Here is an 8238-nt window from a genome sequence, read left to right as displayed (position 1 = left end):
AATTGTTCTGTTCTTGTTATATATATATATATATATATATATATATATATATAAGTCTGAAAATTACACCAAACAGTGTTAGAGTTAGATTTTATACTGACAAATTTTTGTCCGTCCCTCAGCGGGATTCGAACTCACACCTTTGATACACTACAGCACCAATCGCTTAGCCTCATGTCCAGCGCTCTAGACCACTCGACCACATCCGCTATATAAAAAAATATAACTTCTATAGTCGTAGTGTTACCTTGTCACGGATATATATATATAGGACAGAACAAACAAAAAATGCGAGAGTAAATTTACAGATCTAACAGTTCTACCTATAACAGTTTAATACAGTTCTATCTAAAACTGGTTCTGACAGTTCTACTAAGAACAGTTTTTGAGGTAGAACAGTTCTAGGTAGAACTGTTCTAGGAGATTTTACAACAGCTCTATGACAGATTATTCTGACAATTCTAACGAGAGATCAGAAGTTATATCCACTGTATGATTCCAAAAGAAGGTCCTGCATTTATTGTTCCCCTTCTTTTTTTTTAAATCAGGTCGTCATTTTGCACTTTTTTTTTGAATGACTCAGAGGACATAAGAGAAAAAGGTAAGCACGTGTAACCTGCCCCAAACGTTAGATTGTGTTTACGATAGAAACAAAAAGAAAAAAAGCTGTTTACTTAATAAAACAGAATAAAAAGGGTGGGTTACCCCAACCTTGATATCCTTTTCCCAGTCTAGGCGTATCAGTGCATGTTCATAGATCTCCGTAGTAGAAAAACATCTTCCTATATCTATTTGAAATACATCCAATTTGGGGTCCTCGTTGCGGTCTGCTTTTAAATCATTTCGATTTCTTTCAGAAACAAATAAAATACAGAATTGTGAAAAATATAAAATTCAACTTTTGAACATGTTCAGTTCAATATAACTACATATGTACAGTCATTTTAAAAATGAATTATCTTAATTTACTTGTCATAGTGTTTCTGAAAAACTAATGCGCGCCAATGTAATTACGCAAACGTAAAAAAACCAAGAAGTAATTGTAACAGGATGCTGTTACGAAGTCTCCCAAACAAAGCTCCCATAACTCGCCATTCCTATGGTACCATCCATTTACAAGTATTCAAACAGGAGGGGGTGGTGGTGAACACCAGGGACTTTACCTACATTTCATTAGATTTGTTTTATCGTCCCATACAAGAATATATATGGTTTAGGGGTGGGGATCTCAATCATTTAAAAGTTGTGGGGTGGGGTTGACCCCATGGACTCTCCCTATATTTCATTTGATGTGCTTTATTCTTCCATTCAAGAATATATATGGTTTAGGGGTGGGGATCTTGACCGTTTACAAGTTTTCTATCAAGATGGGGGTGGGGTGACTCTCTAGGGACTTCCCTTTTATTTCATTTCATTTGTTTTATTGACCCCTACAATAATATAGATGGTTAAGGGATGGGGATCTGGACTGTTTACAAGATAATAGCACATTCTCAAATTGAATAGGGTGGGGATGACCCCAGGTACTTCCCTTTAATTTCATTTGATTTGTTTTATCCTCAAATTCAAGAATGTATATGGTTTAGGGTCGGGGATCTGGACCGTTTACAAGTTCTCAAACAAGAGGGGGTGGGGTGACTCCCTAGGGACTTCTCTTTTATTTCATTGCATTTGTTTTATTGTCCCCTACAATAATATAGATGGTTAAGGGATGGTGATCTGGGCCGTTTACTAGTTAATAGCACGTTCTCAAATTGAAAGGGGTGGGGGTGACCCCACATGACATTCCCATTAGTTTTATTTCATTTGTTTTATTGTCCCATTTAAGAATATATATGGTTTAGGGGTGGGGATCTGAATGGTTTACAAAATAATAGCATATTCTCAAATTGAAAGGGGTGGGGGTGACCCCATGGACTTCCCTTTTCTTACATTTGATTTGTTTTATTATACAATATTATAGATGGTTAAGGGATGGTGATCTGGGCCGTTTACTAGTTAATAGCACGTTCTCAAATTGAATGGGGTGGGGGTGACCCCCATGACATTCCCATTAGTTTTATTTCATTTGTTTCATTGTCCCATTCAAGAATATATATGGTTTAGGGGTGGGGATCTGGACCGTTTACAAGATAATAGCACATTCTCAAATTGAATGGGGTGGGTTGACCCCCGGGACTTCCTATTAGTTTCATTTGATTTGTTTTATTGTCCCATTCAAGAATATATATGGTTTAGGGGTGGGTATCTGGGTCGTTTACAAGATAATTGCATATTCTCAAATTGAAGGGGGTGGGGATGACCCCCATGGGACTTGCCCTATGTTTTATGCAATTTGTTTTATTGTCCTTTGAACATTTTTGAAGACTGCATGTGTCTATCACTTATAGTTTTCAAGTTATATTCTTTTGAAAATTTTAGAAAATAGAATCCTATGCCCCTCCCTTCTTACTGCCCCCCCCCCCCCCAATACCCCTAAATAGACACCAATGCACAAACGAACAATAAATTGCTCATCTAGACATATAAGTCTAACATTCTTTGAAACCCTAAGTTAATCTGACAAGCGATTTGGAGAAACGCTGCGGACAAGTTCATTTTTAAAGTGGCGGAAGAAGAGGAAGAAGGAGAAGAAAAAGAGGAAGAAGAAGAATAATGAAAATAATAAGAACTGAGCAAAAACAATAACTTTGTTTTGGAGACTTAATAATCACAAAATGCGCGCAAATGAAATGCATCCGCATAACTTTCACTTACGGAAAAGCGATTTATATTGTACAAACGGGTATCATTATTTGCGAACGAGTCGTTAGCAAAATACGACGACTGGGAAAAAAATCCCGTTTACTGACGTGAATATTGTGAAATTTGCGCTAAAACAGCTTTTACTTTTTTTAGTGTGCCCTTTTATACTAGTATGCGGCACATTTGGTTATTTTTTTTTTAAAGAATTATCCACCCATCTGTAAAACTGTGTTGAATATATTAAAAAGAAAGACAAATTTTAAAATGTATAATCTTAAATCTTTACGCTTTTCCAATGTAATGGGAGATAACTTATTTTTAAAATAAATATTTTCCTCTGAAACAGATATGATTGTTGACAAAAAGAGTTACATCCCATCATAAATATTATCAAAAAAGTGATACGATATTTAAAAAATATCTGACAAAGTGCACTGTATAGAAGTAAATTTCGTATATATATGATTATTATAAATATCAAATGAAAGAAAAATGTCAAAATGTCAAAATATATTTAGTTTATAATAAGGGGGATAATCAAAACTGCTTGTTTCTAAAAATATATTCTATTTGTGTTGTTGATATGTACATATGTACTTCGATAAATACATGTTGTTTAAACTATTCATAACTGAATTATTCCTTATAAAAGACGATAAAAATCAATCAATGAAATTTAGCCATTATCCAAGCTCTTGTTATTTGTTGTGTTTTGTATTTTCTGTTACTGGGATAAAAGATAACCAGAACGTCCATGGAAATCTGACGAAGACCTTTACTTACTTGAAAATCTCTAAAGGTTTGGGGGATTTTCAAGATTTAAATATTGATTTACGTAAGTTGTAAATATTTTTTCAACGAAAGTTTCTTTTTTCTTCTTCTTCCCTTTGAACAATTATAATAAGCCCGATCGTAAAGTCGTCTTGTTTTCTTAATAACGTTTTCGCTCCATTTTATTTTGTACAACATGTATTCATATGACAGTAGTGAAGCCTTGTTGACCCTTAAGAAGAAGAATTACTTCATCATTGAAATTAAACAAGAAACATAATATAAAAAAGAAGATGTGGTATGATTGCCAATGAGACAACTATCCATAAAAGACCAAAATGACACAGACATTAACAACTATAGGTCACCGTTCGGCCTTCAACAATGAGCAAAGTCCATACCGCATAGTCAGCTATAAATGGCCCCGATAAAACAATGTAAAACACGTTACCAAAACTGGCATTAAATTTCAAATTTACCGAACAAAAATTGATCCGTATAAACTTGTTATTTAATCTAAATTAAATTTCAATTAAATCGTCTGATATTAGTAGTTTCGATAAAAAATAAACGTATACCAAAACTGGCATTAAATTTCAAATTTACCGAACAAAAATTGATCAGTATAAACTTGTTATTTAATCTAAATTAAATTTCAGTTAAATCGTCTGATATTAGTAGTTTTGATAAAAAATAAACGTATGTTTAAACGAAAAATTTAACGGTGATAAACTAGATTTAAACCTTTTAAATAACAAATTTAAACTGCTATTATTTTTCAAATAAATAACAAGTTTAATAACCCATAAATCGGAATTAAACTTAAGAAAATAAGAAATTTAAAAAAATTATTAAACTTTCATAAACTACTAAAATAATTCTTCATAAATCAGACCTTAAATTCAAAACTAGAAATTTAATTTATGAATAAACTTTGTAAACGTATCATTTCATGCAGTGCAAGTCGTTTCAAAATATTTATAAAGAGGGACTTTGGTTCCACTTATTTGATGGCAAAAACATAAATGTGAAGAAGTTTTAAGTATTTGTTTGAAGTAGAAATTACTTTTTCCCGCATGAATTAAAAACAAATTTTCAATGATCTCTGCGCCGGAGATTGCAAAGTTGTGCAATATGGATTAAACAGCAGGCTATTTATCAAATATTCAAAACTACTGTATTTGAGTACTACTAAATATAGGATAAATATAGATTCTACAACTGCAACAAGTGTATTACGATATTTCTCCACTCGAGACAGTTAAATTTTAATATTTAACTGTTGAGAGTGGAGAAATGTCATAATACACGAGTTAGTGGTAGAGTCTGCTTCTCCAATTATTTATATCCTTCCTTTTCAAAGATTTGAGGAAAGTTGTGTACTTTTGATGTGACGTCATCAGGTCTATCATATTTTTCTCACACCGGTCAGGAAATGTGAAAATAGCACAAAAATTAGAGAAAAGGTTAAAGCTAATTTTATTGCAAGTTTAAGTTCAATTAGAAAATGACCCAATACACTTTCATTTCAACAAATCTGTCATATAAACTGGACATGATTTTTCCCGTTCATCATATATTGGACAAATAAGCAATTAGTTCATTTTATTTTAACTACCTCATAAGCCAGGAAATCTTGTGGCCAGTCACATATTATGATACACAGAAATATATCGATAGCATTACTTTGGCATATTCCATACATTTCCGAAATTATTTTTTTTTTCAATTACCGGGCTCAATGAGCACTCTCGGTGTGCATTATACGACTGACAAATGCTAATGAGAAGCTGTATTCCTTGTCAGTGTTACAGGCACTTGTCTAAGGTAAGATAAGAAGATTATATTAGGTATATAAGAATAAAAATCAGACACAAGTGCCTTTGGTCAGTGTGGTGAATTGCATAAACGCTACATTTACAGTGATATGCAGTGAAGTTTAGCGTTTGATAGTTCATTGATAACATTCTGGCGTATCATAAACAAACTGATATCATCTGCTTGAACAGAACAATCGACTCATTAAGACAAGTACCAAATCTCGAATTAAATTATCAATAAACAATTCTTTGATAAAACTAAGATTAAATATAGAGCAGTTGTACTAGATATATAAGGTTTTGTATAATTTGTTTATGTTGCCTCTCTTGAATAGCTTAATTATAACTTTTCTATCAAACTTCATGTGTTCATAATATTTCTAATTCTAATCATTATTAGACTGCTATTCGTACGGGAGGCTTAAATATGTAGTTTCTGTTGCAATTGTCCTACCGTTGTCAAATTTGAAATATTATACAAACTTCGGTTAGGACATTTTTGATTTTTTTGTTTGAGGACTGCCCTCAATGCAGTTATAACATCTAAACTGTCACAACCTTTGGAAATTTAGAGTTGTGCCAGTTCACATCGAAAATAACTATTTTCATTTGGCATATCTTTGTAATCTTTGCGCCGTGTTTGGAAATTTTAAAATTGTATCAGCGTCTGTGGTGTTCGCTTAAATTGTATACATTTCGAGATTTAGAAAAAGTTTCTCAGTTTGAATATTTTGACATGATTCATTTGACATCGTGCTAAGGATATCTGTTATCTGAAATATCTAATATTTGTTCATTTTATAGTTATTTAATGGTGATGTTGTACCCTTTTTGACTTGTTATATATATTTGACTAACAGGTCGAACAACTGATGTTCTTTAACCCTGCTGACTGCCATTGGCGATTGCCAAATAAAATTGATCACAAGATGTAACAAAATGGATCTTAATATAAATTTAATACTAAACAGAAAAAAAATAACTTGTGGCCACGATGTTATGCCACAAGTCTTAACTGGTAAGTCTTTCCTTTTTAAAGTCATAATTATAATTATCATCCGCATACTATCTTATAGCGGGCTATGTGTAACTGATATATCAAGCGTCTAGTTAGGCGTTCTACTTTTGCTACACTGGCTGGAGAGAGTTTCTTTGTTTTTGCTACCGGTGTGATGTCCAGAATTATTTGTAACTTTTCACTGTCCAATAGTTCATTAAATTGAATTCCAAGACTGTTTAGTACATCAACTGTTTCTAAAAGTATCTTGTTCCTGATATTTCGGAGTTGTACGCAGTGTAATATGAAATGGGTCACAGTTTCATCATCCTTTTGAGCATAGTAGGCACTTCGGATCGATTTCGTCGTTATACATTTTTATTCGCTTGCTTTGTAGAATATATGATCCAGTAAGCAGCTTTAGTTCAACTGGTAGTCTTGTCGTATCTATGGCTGAGTGGCAGTTAATTCTGAATAGAGGATGAATTTTACCTTTTTCCAGGTTTCCCGTTGTGAGATGGTCTAGTCCTTTATATAGTGGCAGCAGTTGCACATGATTTGCTCCAGTAATTATTTTCTGTTCTCTTGATGTTTGAGATCCATAATTATTTTTTGACGGGGTTGTCAAGGTACCATGTGGCTTCTTGCAGATTGTACTTCCTGAGCATATGTTTTACGGCGACAAACCAACTAGAACTTTGGTTGTTTTTTACGATAAGTTGTCGTATAGCTAGCGAATTTTCTATACTTTCTTCGGGCTGATGACAGATGTTGTTGAAGAGTCCAAGTGCTCGAATATATGTAGTTGGGCTTCTATTGGCAATATTCCAGTTAAGATGTTAATAGTTATATCTGCTACGCAAGTTGGTAATGACAGTATTTGTCTAAGTAGCTTTTTTTGAAAATTTTCGATTAGTGCTAATGAGCTTGTTGTAAATAGTATTAGCTCCAAACCATAGAGAAGTAATGGGGATACATATATTTTGTACAGATGCACCATTGTCTCTACATCTAATTCATTATAGCCGTGAAATCCTCCTCCGATGAGGCTATATGCGCTTCTCCTTGCTTTTTTTTCAAAAATATTTTCCTACACGTTAGCAGTCATGTTTGCTTAACATGTTTGCTGGTGCCAAACCCTTCCCTAACCTGGAACATATAAATGCTTGCAGGCGACAAACCCAATCGTATTTAGTTTTAAAGAATCAGTTTTAAACACAACATAACCGTGAAAATTAAGATGTGCTATCTCGTTTGAAATAAGTCTTCTACAGATACAGCCAAATTTCCAAACCAAATAGTTGTATGTATTTAGTGAAGGTTTTACTGTAAGTGATTTTTGGTAACGAAATCCTTGACAGAATAATTTACAAGTTATACATCTAGATAACGTTCACTGAAATCCAAAACGTCACTACAGACACGGTCATAGAGAACGAGTTAGTGCGTATATATATATATTAAAACGCCGTAATATTAAGATGGTGCCAAAGGAACATAACCGACCGCAAAAGAAAAAAAAACCCAAACAATAGGAACGAAAAATCGGCCGTTTGGTGTTCAGTTTCTCATGTAAAACTGACATATCTAAATCTATGAAAGGACAGTTATTACCGTTCATATTTGATTTATGAAAAGTTAGTTTCATTGGGTAAATGTCGGCAATTTATTTATAAAATTCTTGATTATTTAACCAAAAAATATCAAGATCACGCTAAGTAATGTATTTTGTTGAATTTAAAATTATCCTGAATATGCACGCGAGAGGTCAACGTAACTGATGATATATGTCGACTAGGTCAGTTTGTTCTTTTATATGTCATGATCCGCCGAAGAAAAACCATAGGCGGATCCAGGAGGGGGCTGGGGGCTCGCCCCCCCCCCTTTTCGTGGGAAAATTTGGTT

This window comes from Mytilus edulis, chromosome 2, assembly GCF_963676685.1.
Source record: "Mytilus edulis chromosome 2, xbMytEdul2.2, whole genome shotgun sequence".
Classification (NCBI taxonomy): Eukaryota; Metazoa; Mollusca; class Bivalvia; order Mytilida; family Mytilidae; genus Mytilus; species Mytilus edulis.
Note: the sequence above shows the minus strand (reverse complement) of the source record.